A 13,457-nucleotide genomic window follows, 5' to 3' on the forward strand; every position below is an offset into this window, starting at 1 on the left:
TCAATCCACCCAGTCTGTGGTATCTTATGGCAGCTCAAGTTTACTAATACAGGTGTGTTTACTATAATGAGTACAAGCAGTAATCAGAATAGTCTGACTCAGAGATCTTTGACATTGATGACTATACTATATAACATCCCTAGAATTAAAATAAGTACGCAACTTATTAATATCTTACTTGATCTATATAAGCAGAAAAGTCTAGTAGATGGAAGTCTGACCTGAATCAGCAAAACAGAGAATCATGGCCTCCCAACCAATCCCCAGATATGAGCCAGCTTTGACTGAGGAGAAGGTAAGCTTCTCTTGAGAAAGAATACTCATAGCTTAGTACAAATTTATACTGTTATTCTTCCTCCCTTCTCTAAAGGGGCCTGTGTCCATTTACCAGAGTGACTGTGCTTTGGGAAAGGGGAAATAGGCAGACTTTTCAGGAATTACTAAACAAAGATCCTGAACTGACATTAATTCCTAGAGATACTAAGCATCACTATTGTCCACCTGGCAAATGAGGGACTCAGAGAGGTCAGACAATCAATGAAATTTTGCCTCTGTGCATTTCATAGGCACAGCAGATCCCTTAACCTACTCTATAGTTATTTTCCCAATTCCAAACAGAATATTTATATTGTTTCTTTGAGTGATAGAGTGCAGGCTATTATGGTATAAAAGGCCAAGGGGAAGCCACTGGAAATTCCTCTACCTATGAAAATTATAAACCAAAAGGAATATTGTACTCCTGGAGGGATTGCAGAAAGGATGGCACCATCAAGGACTTGAAAGATGCAGGGCTGGTGGTTCTTACCATATCTCTATTCAACTCATTATTCAACTGCGGAAGACAAACGGATTATGGAGAATGATGGTGAATTATTGAAAATTTGGTCAGGTAAATATTCCAATTGCATCTGCTATTCCAGATGTGGTTTCATTAATGGAAATATTAACACATCTCCTGGTACGTGCTATGCTGTTATTGATATGGTTAGTTCTTTTTTCTCTATACTTAATCATTAAGACCATCAGAAGCAGTGGCCTTTTAGCTGGCAAGGCCAGCAGTACACCTTATCTGCCCTACTGTTGCAGGACTTTTCCTTAGTTCAGCTAAAGATGGGGTTCTTTGTCCCCCAGCCATGAAAATTCAGGCTTGCAGACAATTTGGTGAGTAAGACAGGGTTTTATTGGGTGAAAAGGGAAAAAGGGGGAAACAGGGACTCTCGCAAGGCCAGAGTCCCTCCACTAGAGCGCTTCTACTTCCCGCCCAGCAGTTGGAATCCCAGGTTCCACATAGGAAGAGGAAGGGCCAGGATCCTCCCAGCTGCAAACATCATGAACTTCCTGAGGCTCCACCTCAGTAGGTAGGCTGGTTGGAATCCAGGGACCCCCTCCCACCTGGCTGTCTCACTACCTTGGGGATATATTGAGTCTCTAACCCTGTGTCACCAACTAGTCCACAGGGAGTTTTATCACCTTACCATTCCATAGAACATCATACTGGTCTCTTACATTAATTATATTTTTAGTGACAAGAAGGTAGCAACTACTCTATAACATTGGTAAGACATTTGTATGCCAGACGGTGGGAAATAAACCTCACAAAGAATCAGAGCCTTACTACCTCAGTGAAATTTCTAGGTGTCCAATTGTCTGAAACATTATGAGTTGCTGCATCTGATACCTTTTCTTATTAAGAAAGCGGTGGCCGGGCGCGGTGGTTCACGCCTCTAATCCCAGCACTTTGGGAGGTCGAGGCGGGCGGATCACGAGGTCAGGAGATCGAGACCATCCTGGCTAACACAGTGAAACCCCGTCACTAATAAAAAAAAAAATACAAAAAATTCGCCAGGCGTGGCGGGCCCCTGTAGTCCCAGCTACTCGGGAGGCTGAGCCAGGAGAATGGCGTGAACCCGGGAGGCGGAGCTTGCATTGAGCCGAGATCGTGCCACTGCACTCCAGCCTGGGCGACAGACTCCGTCTCAAAAAAAAGAAAGAAAGAAAGTGGTACAATACTGAGTAGAACATACTGAGTAGAACTCTTTGGATTTGGGAGGCAACATTTGGGCACGCTACACCAAACCATTTATCAAGTAACCTGAAAATATCCCAGTTTTGAGTGGGGGCCTAGAACAGGAAATGGTTCTGCAACAGGACCACGTTGCAGCTCAAGCGACTCTGCCACTGGGACCATAAGAACCAGAAGAGTTGATCTTTCTTCAAGTGTCAGAGAAGAGGGATGTTATCTGGAGGCTTTGGCAAATTTCTACAGGTGAATCACGGCACAGAACTTTAGAATTTCAGAGCAAAGTTATGCCATCCTCTGCGGGTAACTACTCTTCTTTAGACAAATAGCTTTTACCAGCTTTTTTTTTTTTTTAACCAGGTTCTTAGTACAGTCTGAATGCTTGACCACATACCACCACATTACCATATGGCCTCAGATGCAGATCTTGAACTGGATAGTGTGTGTTACCAAGCCATAAATTAAGACATGCACAGCAGCGTTCCATTATCAAATGGAAACGGGATGTATTAAATAAAGCTTGAGCAGCTCCTAAGGGCACAAGTAGGTTGCATGAGGAAGTGGCACAGCTGTTCATGGCATCTACTCTTGCTATATTGCCTTCTTTTTATTTGTGTGTGTGTGTGTGTGTACATCTACATCTATGGCCTCATAAGAGTTCTAAATGACCAGTTGACTGAAGAAGAAAAAACTCAAGAATGGTTTATAGATGTTCTGTACAATATGCAGGCACCACTTGAAAGTAAACAGCTGCAGCCCCACAGCCCCACATACAAATAAACAAGAGAGGCTAGCAGTGAGAATTACAGCATGCAGGGCCCTATGCGTATGTGTTTTTTGATGCATAAATAGCAACCATTTAGAGGGCTGTGATGGCCGAGTGGTTAAGGCGTTGGACTCGAAATCCAATGGGGTCTCCCCGCGCAGGTTCAAATCCTGCTCACAGCGCTTCTCGGTACCTCTCTCTCTCTTTTTTTTCTAAATCACAAATCGCTGTGACTCTCAGTCTTTCATCTTATTTCACATACAAACTGAGAAGAGGGCCGCGTCCTATCTCGAGCTCTGTGTTGGACCGCCCACCTTTACCCTAAGCACCCGGACCTGCCCCTCCCAGCTGAGCCTCAGTGAACCCCTGAGCCCCGGGCGGTGCTTCCATCAAAGATCTACCTACTCCTCAGAGTCCACAGGAAGCCTGGGGCTTCTTGGGCTTTCACAATAGCTGCTCACTTTGTTTTGAGATTGCTAAATGGGAAAGCAGCGACAGATCCTAATGGCAAAGAGGAAATTTTGCTTTAAAAATACAACTCCCCTCAGTCGGGCGCGGTGGCTCACGCCTGTAATCCCAGCACTTTGGGAGGCTGAGGCAGGAGAATTGCTTGAACCCGGGAGGTGAAGGTTGCGGTGAGCCGAGATCAGGCCATGCAGTCCAGCCTGGGCAACAGAGGGAGACTCCGTCTCAAAAAAATAAATAAAAAATAAAAATAAAAATACAACTCCCCAGGCCGGGCGCAGTGGCTCACACCTGTAATCCCAGCGCTTTCGGAGGCCAGGCGTGGTGGCGGGTGCCTGTAGTCCCAGCTACGCGGGAGGCTGAGGCAGAGAATTGCTTGAACCCGGGGGGCGGAGGTTGCAGTGAGCCGAGATCGCGCCACTGCACTCCAGCCTGGGGCTGGGTGACAGAAAGAGAAAAAAAATAAAATAAAAATAAAATAATAATTTTAAAAAACACCAAACAAACAACAACAACAAAAACTCCCTGTACTGATAATAGAAATGTAGATAAGCATCATTAAGTAGTTCTGTGGTATTAAAAACAAACCAGGCTGATGATAATTTAAAAGATCTAAGATCATAAATATCCATTAGTATGTGTGTGCCTGGCACTCTTAAAAAGAGTGAACAGGCTGGGCACGGTGGCTCACGCCTGTAATCCCAGCACTTTGGGAGGCCGAGGAGGGAGGATCACGAGGTCAGGAGATCGAGACCATCCTGGCTACCACGGTGAAACCCCGTCTCGACTAAAAATACAAGAAAAAAAAAAATTAGCTGGGCGTGGTGGCGGGCGCCTGTAGTCCCAGCTATTCGGGAGGCTGAGGCAGGAGAATGGCGTGAACCCGGGAGGCGGAGCTTGCAGTGAGCGGAGAGCGCGCCACTGCACTCCAGCCTGGGTGACAGATCGAGACTCCGTCTCCAAAAAAAAGAAAAAAAAAGTAAATAGAGCTCTTTCCCTTCGGCGTGCCACTGAAGATCCTGGTGTCACCATGGGCCGCCGCCGCGCCCGTTGTTACCGGTATTGTGAAAACAAGCCGTATCCAAAGTCTTGCTTCTGCTGAGGTGTCCCTGATGCCAAGATTCGCATCTTAGACCTGGGAAGCAAGCAAAAGTGGATGAGTTTCCTCTCTGTGGTCACATGGCGTCAGATGAATATGAGCAGCTCTCCTCTGAAGCCCTGGTGGCTGCCCAAATTTGTGCCAATAAGTACATAGTAAAAGGTTGTGGCAAAAATGGCTTTCATATCCGAGTGCGGCTGCACCCCTTCCACGTCATCTGCATCAACAGGATGTTGTCCTGTGCTGGGACCGACAGGCTCCAAACAGGTATGGGAGGTGCCTTTGGAAAGCCCGCAGGGCACTGTGGCCAGGATTCTCATTGGCCAAGTTATCATGTCCATTCGCACCAAGCTGCAGAACAAGGAGCATGTGATTGAGGCCCTTCGCAGGGTCAAGTTCAAGTTCCCTGGCCGCCAGAAAGTCCACATTTCAAAGAAGGGGGGCTTCACCAAGTTCGATGCAGATGAATTTGAAGACATGGTGGCTGAGAAGCAGCTCATCCCAGATGGCTGTGGGATCAAGTACATCCCCAATCGTGGCCCTCTGGACAAGGGAGGGCTTTGCACTCATGAGGGCTTCCACTGTGCTGCCTCCTCTTAATACTCGCCGTAAATCCTACTTGCTGTCCAAAAAAAAGCAAAAACAAAAAAACAAAACCAACAAAAAAAGCAGTGAATAGAAATGAGGAAATTGAGACAAAAGGCGGATACACAACTTAGCCAAGGCTACAAGGAAGGAGTAGGGATAAAGGCGCTGTGCACTGTGGCTGCAATGGGGCCCAAAACTACCGAGCTTCTCACTTTCAGAGGAGAGGACCACCCACCCCCGTTTGTAAATACTTTTGCATTTTCACGTGCCTATTTCGCCTACATTGAGTCCTTAAATAATATTTAGCCAATTTATCTAATGATGACTGTTATAATTTAACTTTATATTTATATTAACTCCAAGTTTCTAGGTTGCTAAATGAATTTTGTTGTTAAAATGTTTGCCATTTTTTTTCTTTTGAGACGGGCAGGGCGGGGGAGGGGGTGGGGAGCAGCGCCGTGTCTCGCTCTGTTGCCCAGGCTGTTCTCTAAATCTTGGGCTTAAGCGATCCTCCCGCCTAGGCCTCCCAAAGTGCTGGGATTACAGGTGTGAGCCACTGTGCCCAGCCAAAATGTTTACCTTTCTTGAATTATTACATCAATTTTACCTAATTTGGGGAAGGAAGATGTTTCTTTCTTTCTTTTTTCTTTTCTTTTCTTTTTTTTTTTTTTTTTGAGACGGAGTATCATTCTTGTTGCCCAGGCTGGAGTGCAATGGCGCGATCTAGGCTCACTGCAACCTCTGCCTCCCGGGGTCAAGCGATTCTCCCGCGTCAGCCTCCCGAGCTGGATTACAGGCATGTGCCACCACGCCCGGCTAATTTTTGTGTGTGTTTTTAGTAGAGATGGGGCTTCACCATGTTGGCCAGGCTGGTGTCGAACTCCTGACCTCAGGTGATCCACCCACCTCGGCCTCCTGGAGTGCTGGGATTACAGGCGTTAGCCATCGCACCCAGCCTGAGAGATGTTTCTTAAAATCTTTTCTGTTGCATAGAGTCTTATAATTACAGAGAAAATTACTTCCTCTGTAATGGTTTTGTGGTTATGGTTCTTTTGTTATGATTCTTTGGAGAATGAGATGGAAAACATATGATGTATACCCCAAGAATGTATTTTATTCCATTTTCTTTTTCATTATCTCAAAATTTTAAAGTATTTTGATCTCTACTGTTCCACACAAAGCATCAGTATCCAACATAAGTATATTAAAAAATGAAATTATTTAATGAATGAACAGATGAACAGACTGCATAAATTAATGAAGCTTTCACAAGTGCAATAGACACAAGGGGGCGGTGGCTCACGCTTCTAATCCCAGCACTTTGGGAGGCTGAGGTGGGCGGATCACCTGAGATCGGGAGTTCGAATCCAGCCTGACCAACATGGAGAAACTCTGTCTCTACTAAAAATACAAAATTAGACGGGCGTGGGTGGCGCATGCCTGTAATCCCAGCTACTCGGGAGGCTGAGTCAGGAGAATCGCTTGACCCCGGGAGACAAAGGTTGCGGTGAGCCGAGATTGCCCCATTGAACTCCAGCCTGGTCATCAAGAGCGAAACTCCATTTCAAAAAAAAAGAAAAAACGGAAAACACACAGGATGATATTTTTCTTTAAAAATTTAAAAAAAAAAAAAAAAAAAAAGGCCGGGAGCGGTGGTTCACGTCTGTAATCCAAGCACTTTGGGAGGCCGAGGCGCTCTGATCACCTTAGGTCAGGAGTTCGAGACCAGCCTGGCCGACATGGTGAAACCCCGTCTCTACTTAAAATACAAAAATTATCCGAGCGTGGTGGCAGGCGCCTGTATTACTAGCTACTCGGGAGGCTGAGGCAAGAGAATTGCTTGAACCCGGGAAGCGGAGGTTGCAGTGAGCCGAAATCGCGCCATTGCCCTCCAGCCTGGGGGACAAGAGCGAGAATTCGTGTGTGGGGGGGATAAAAGTAAGCCTCCGAGCCAGCCAGGAGTCGAACCTAGAATCTTCTGATCCGTAGTCAGACGCGTTATCCATTGCGCCACTGGCCCATCGCCGTGGGTGTCTCGATTATCTATTCTTCATTAGGATCACTAAGAAAATAGATGGTTTGCAATGCAACCAGTCGTACATTGAACAAGACTGTGGATTCTAGCAAAGCACGATTGTCTTTGTGGTCAATTTAAATAAGTTTCACTCACTTCAGATATTTATATTTATAAAGAAATTTTCTGCTTTGGAACATCATGTACATAATAGAGTTACTGTCGTTGACATTTGTTTCCTTGATGTGCCCGCTTCTTTCTTTTTTTCTTTTCTTTTCTTTATGAGACGGAGTCTCCTTCTGTCACCAAGGCTGGAGTGGAGTGGCGCGATCTCGGCTGACTGCAACCTCCGCCTCCCCGGCTCAAGCGATTCTCCTGCCTCAGCCTCTCGATGAGCTGGGATTACAGGCGGGCGCCACCACGCCAGGCTAATTTTTTGTGTTTTTAATAGAGACAGGGTTTCACCATGTTGGCCAGGCTGGTGTCGAACTCCTGACCTCAAGTGATCAACCTGCCTCTCAAAGTGCTGGGATTACAGGCGTAAACCACGGCGCCCGGCCTGGGAGATGTTTCTTAATGTCTTTTCTGTTGCATAAAGTATGAAATTATTTTCTCTGTAAGGATTCTTTGGTTATGTTTCTTTTGTTATGGTTCTTTGGAGAATGAAATGGAAAATATATGATGTATACCTCAAGAAAGTATTTTATTCCATTTTCTTTTTCATTATCTCAAAATTTTTAAAGTATTTGGATCTCTGATCACTGTTCCACACAAAGCATCAGTATCCAACACAAGTATGTTTTAAAAAATGAAATTATTTAATGAATGAGCAGATGCACCGACTGCATAAATTAATGAAGCTTTCACAAGTGCAATAGACACAAGGGGGCGGTGGCTCACGCTTGTAATCCCAGCACTTTGGGAGGCCGAGGCGGGCGGATCACCTGATGTCAGGAGCTGGAGACCAGCCTGGCCGACATGGTGAAACCCCGTCTCTACTAAAAATACAAAAATCAGCCGGGAGTGGTGGCGCGCGCCTGTAATCCCAGATACTCAAGAGGCTGGGGCAGGAGAATCGCTTGAACCCGAGAGGCGGAGGTTGCAGTGAGCCGAGATCGCGCCAGTGCACTCTAGACTGGGCGAGAGAGCAGGACTCTGTCTCATTAAAAAACAAAAACAAAAACAAAAACAAACAAAAAGCGGGTACATCAATGATAGATAATCGACAGACGCAGACTGACTGGCCAGTAGTCAAAAGCACAACCGAGGGCCAGTGGCGCAATGGATAACGCGTCTGACTACGGATCAGAAGATTCTAGGTTCGACTCCTGGCTGGCTCGGGTGTTTATTTTGGCTTTTTTTTTTTTTTTTTAAGAAAAATATCCTGTGTGTTTTCAAACTGATGACAGAAACCGGTTCTTAAAGTCCTTTGAAAGAAAATTCATCTGATCTGGCTCTTCACCTTGCACCGTACTGCTGCACATCACAATCCTGACCTTTAAGTCTGGTTTAAAGTTAAGTATCAAACTGAAATTTGAGACCTTAAGTCTCTTCGGAAATTGCTTTTTTTCTTTTTTTTTTGAGACGGAGTCTCGCTCTGTCGCCCAGGCTGGAGCGCACTGGCTGCATCTCGGCACACTGCAACCTCTGCCTCCCGGGTTCAAGCAATTCTCCTGCCTCAGCCTCCCAAATAGCTGGTACTACAGGCTGACGCCGCCAGGCCTGGCTAATTTTTTGTATTTTAGTAGAGACAGGGGTTTCACCGTGTTGCCCAGGCTGGTCGCAAACTCCAGATCTCAGGCAATTCACCCTCCTTGGCCTCCCCAAAGTGCTGGGATTACAGGCGTGAGCCACCGCGCCCGGCCTGGAAATTGCATTTTTTAAATCTCCCCTTTCTTTTTTTTTCCCAACTGATACTGAGAAATGGGTTGGTTCAAAGAGATCTCTGGAAAGACAACTCAAAAAATTCAAACATTCGACAACAAAAAGAAGTAAAGTTCTAGGCCGGGCATGGTGGCTCACGTCTGTAATCCCAGCACTTTGAGAGGCCGAGGAGGGCGGATCACCTGAGGTCAGGAGTTCGAGACCACCCTGGCCAACACAGCTCTACTAAGCATGGCTCTACTAAAAATACAAAAATTAGCCAGACATGGTAATGCGCGCCTGTAATCCCAGCTACTCGGAAAGTTGAGGCAGGGGAATCTCTTGAACCCGGGAGGTGGAGGTTGTAGTTAGCCGAGATGGCGCCACTGCACTCCAGCCTGGGCTGTAGAGCGAGACACTGTCTCAAAATAAATAAATAAAATAAAATAAAATAAAGTTACAATACGTGCTACAAAGTGAATGAACCTTGAAAATATTATGCTAAGGAAAAGAAGCCAAACACGAAAAGCTACATATTGTATGATTCAATTTATAGAAAATGTCTAGAATAGACAAATCTGTAAAGGTAGAAAGTGTTAATATTTGCCAGGGGCTGGAGAAAGAGGGGAATGAGTACGGAGTTTGTTTGGGATGATGAGAATGGTTTGAAATTAGATAATGGTGATAGTTGCACAAGTCTGTGAATACACTAAAAAGCAGTGAATTGTACACCTTCAAAAGTTGGATTTTATGTTATGTTAATTATATCTTAATTTTTTAAATCCAAATTAAAAAAACAATATTGACCTACCGACTTTTTTTCTTTTCTTTTGAGTCTGGATCTCCCTTTGTCGCCCAGGCTGGAGTGCAGTGGCTCCATCTCGGCTTACTGCAACGGCCGCCTCCAGGTGTAAGCCATTCTCGTGCCTCAGCCTCCGGAACAGCTGTGACTACAGGTGTCCGCCGCCACCCCTGGCTAATTTTTGTATTTTTAGGCGGGGCGTGGTGGCTCACGCCTGTAATGCCAGCACTTTGGGAGGCCGAGGCGGGCGGATCACTTGAGGTCAGGAGTTTGAGACCAGCCTGACCAACGTGGTGAAACCCTGTCTCTGTTAAAAATACAAAAATTAGCCAAGCGTGGTTGTGGGCGCCAGTAATCCCAGCTACCCGGGAGGCTGAGGCAGGAGAATCGCTTGAACCCGGGAGGCAGAGGTTGCAGGGAGCCAAGATCGCGCGACTGCACTCCAGCTCGGCCCACAAGAGCGAAACCCGCCAAAAACAAAACAAAAAAGTAGAAAGGAAGGAAGGAAATTTTGAGTAGAGACGGGGTTTCGCCATGTTGGTCAGGTTGGTCTCGAACTCCTGAACTGAAGTGATCCGCCCGCCTCAGCCTCCCAAAGTACAGGGGTTACAGGCCTGAGCTACCGCGACCGACCGACATTTTTCTTTTTTCTTTTTTTTTACTTTGTTTTTGTTTTTGTTTTTTTGGTTTTTTGTTTTTTTCAGACGGAGTGTTGCCCTGTTGCCCAGGCTGGACTGGAGTGCAGTAGCAGGATGTCAGCTCACTGCAGCCTCTGTCTCCTGAGTTCCAGCGATTCTCCTGCCTCAGCCTCCCGGGTAGCTGGGATTACAGCAGTATGCCACCGCGCTCGGCTTATCTCTTTTTTATTTATTTATTTATTTATTTATTTTTGGTATATTTAGTAGAGATGGGGTTTCGCCATTTTGGCCATGCTGGTCTCGAACTCCTGACCTCAGGTGATCCGTCCGCCTCGGCCTCCCAAAGTGCTGGGATTACAGGCGTGAGCCGCCGCCCGACCACTTTTTTTAGTATTTTAAATCAAGTATCTTTTTGTTTGTTTGTTTCTTCTGTGCCTATGCTTACCCAGACAGTTTCTTCATTTATTTTCCCCCGCCTTGGGCAGGCTTCCACTCTTCAGACCCTTTCCTGCACAACTTTGTCCCTGAGCATAGGTCCTGGACGTAAAAGAAGGGACATCGTCTGGAGAAATATTGAATCAAGAAAGGCGCGGCTGTGAAGAATAGAAATCAGTGTCTCCCTTAGGCTCTCAGTTCGGCGATCTTGGTAATGCCCTGTCCCATGCCTGCTAACGCGATTCAGCCTCGATATCCCCGTCCAGTCCCACGATCGCACCAAGAAGAGCTTGCGAGCCTTCCTGCTACATACTGACATTAAGAAACCAGACTTGAAAGGGATCCCAGACAAACGTTAAACATGCAACAAGAGGGAGAGGGTGTAAGGAAGAGACATCCTTGGGGCGGTGTCTGATAAAACAGATGGCTCTCCTTTCCAGGTGTTTCTGAATTTGATCTCCGACGCCTGGGGCATCGTGGAGGAACTTGCATAGGAAATCAAGGTGTCGCAGGAAAGAGAACACGCACAAGCAAAAGATACCTTAATTTGTAGTATACTCAATATTTATCGTACAGAAGTGTATCGACGATAGACAATGTGCGATGTGATGGGTGCTGGGAACTTAACGAACTCTCCACACGCCTAGACCTCATTGGATCCACTTTCTCTTGGGCTGTGAGCCGGTAAAAAAAAAAAAGGGGGTGGGTGTGGAGGACGGTCCAAAGGATTCGGAGCTCCGTAAAATGCTACTCAAACTTTATTTAGCGCGCTGGAGAATCCCTGAGAAGGAGTATTATACCCAGTTTTCCGGGACTTACCTCCAGTGATTCTATGTCGATTCTTTGATGAGGCCCATTAATTTTTAGCTGGGTGATGCCGACCAGACTGTAAGTAGCACTGTATTCGTGCGTTTTCTTTTATCGCCCACTTTTTGCAACTAACACCAACAGAGAACTTCCACGGTAGAAGGTGAAAAATTGAGCGTCTACCGGGAGTGGGACTCACAATCTTATGTTACTGGGCTTTAACCAACCGAGGTAATTCCCTTCTACTTTCAAGATTTTTATTTTTGCTTTCGTGTTTAATAAACGTGTAGATTTCGTCGCATTGTTTTGTTCTGTTCTGTGGCGGCTTTTTCATAGAAAGACAACACCAACCTGGGCATGGTGGCGTGACTCTGTAACTATACTCAGAAGGCTGAGGCGGGAGAATCGCTTAAGGCCTGCAACTGAAGGCCAACTTGGACAACAGAATGAGACCCTCGTCTCTAATAAAATACATAATTTTTTTGAAAAAGACAACATCTCCCCCTTAAACAAAACATTCTCTTCTGAAAATGCATTCTCTTAATCTCCTTTCTTTTACTGATACTGAGAAAAGGGTTGGCTGAAAGAGATCTCTGGAAAGACAACTCAAAAAAATCAAATAAAGAGTACTATTTGGCGGGGTGCGATGGCTCACGCCTGTAATGCCAGCACTTTGGGAGGCTGAGGCAGGTGGATCACCTGAGGTCAGGAGTTCGAGACCAGCCTGGCCAACATGGTGAAACCCCATCTCTACTAACAATACAATAATTAGCCTTGTGTAGTAGCAGCCACCTGTAATCCCAGCTACTTAGGAGGCTGAGGCAGGAGAATCACTTGAACCTGGGAGGCGGAGGTTGCAGTGAGCTGAGATCACCCCATTGCATTCCAGCCTGGGCCATAAGAGCGAAACTCCATCTCAAAAAAAAAAAAGTATTATTTATCTATAAAAAGAAATGAAATTCTAATACAAGCTATGACATGAATGAACATTGAAAATATTATACTAAGAAAAAGAAGCCTTTGACCTTTGATATGATAAGCACATTGGGACCCCATCCCACTCCACTGAAAAAACTACAGAGATTGTATTTGAAGATAAAATACTTTCTTTTCCCCTGAGTATTCTAGAGCAGCACTGTCCACAACAGCCACTCACACATATTTCAAAAACATAGTACAAAAACAGAAAGAAAGAAAAAAGAATTCTCATATTTTCTTGATAACATGTTTAAATGATAACATTTGGAGTTAAAATATATTAGAAGTAGCTGGGCACAGTGGTATGCTCTTGTAATCCCAGCTATTCCAGAGGCTGTGGAAAGGGGAATTTCCTGAACCTAGGAGTTTGAGACCATCGCGGGCAATACAGCGAGCCCCCTTCTCTTAAAAAAAATAAAATTAAATTAATTTCACTTGTTTAACTCTACTTTCTTAGTATTACTAGAGAACTTAAAATTACCCACTATATGATATTATATGTTAACTTTCACATCTTCTTGTGGTTATTGATGTGGTAACATCAGTAAAGTGCTATCAATTTACCAGGGGCACAGTCCCTTTGAGCAGACTCCAGACTCTATAATGCTGTCATATTGCATTTGTTTTTCATCAATAAATACATATTTTCTTCTCTTAAACCAATTTCTTTTTTTCTGTGTGTGTGTGGGGGAGGGGGGGGTGGGTGAGAGAGAGAGAGACGGAGTCTTGCTGTCGCCCAGGCACTCCATGGCAAAATCTCAGCTCACTGCAACCTCCGCCTCCCGGGTTCAAGAGGTTCTCCTGCCTCAGCCTCCCGAGTAGCTGGTATTACAGGCGCCCACCACCATTCCCAGCTAATGTTTGTGTTTTTTAGTAGAGATGGGGTTTCACCATGTTGATAAGGCTGGTCTCAAACTCCTGGCCTCAGGTGATCCACCCGCCTCAGCTTCCCAAATTGCTGGGATTACAGATGTGAGCCACC

The 13,457-nt window shown here is 45.6% G+C and overlaps 3 non-coding genes and 1 pseudogene across 3 annotated transcripts; 3 read left to right on the forward strand and 1 right to left on the reverse strand.

Annotated features, from left to right (window-relative positions):
* The first annotated feature begins 1,228 nt into the window (after positions 1-1,228).
* Positions 1,229-5,286, forward strand: LOC100980830 (large ribosomal subunit protein uL16-like; annotated as a pseudogene).
* On the forward strand, positions 2,887-2,968 carry TRNAS-CGA (transfer RNA serine (anticodon CGA)). The gene has a single exon. It is a non-coding gene; the product is annotated as a tRNA-Ser (tRNA).
* A 1,599-nt stretch (positions 5,287-6,885) lies between the features above and the next one.
* On the reverse strand, positions 6,886-6,958 carry TRNAR-ACG (transfer RNA arginine (anticodon ACG)). The gene has a single exon. It is a non-coding gene; the product is annotated as a tRNA-Arg (tRNA).
* Positions 6,959-8,219: 1,261 nt separating this feature from the next.
* TRNAR-ACG (transfer RNA arginine (anticodon ACG)) lies at positions 8,220-8,292 on the forward strand. The gene has a single exon. It is a non-coding gene; the product is annotated as a tRNA-Arg (tRNA).
* The last annotated feature ends 5,165 nt before the right edge of the window (positions 8,293-13,457 follow it).

Source organism: Pan paniscus, chromosome 5, assembly GCF_029289425.2.
Source record: "Pan paniscus chromosome 5, NHGRI_mPanPan1-v2.0_pri, whole genome shotgun sequence".
In the NCBI taxonomy this organism is placed as follows: Eukaryota; Metazoa; Chordata; class Mammalia; order Primates; family Hominidae; genus Pan; species Pan paniscus.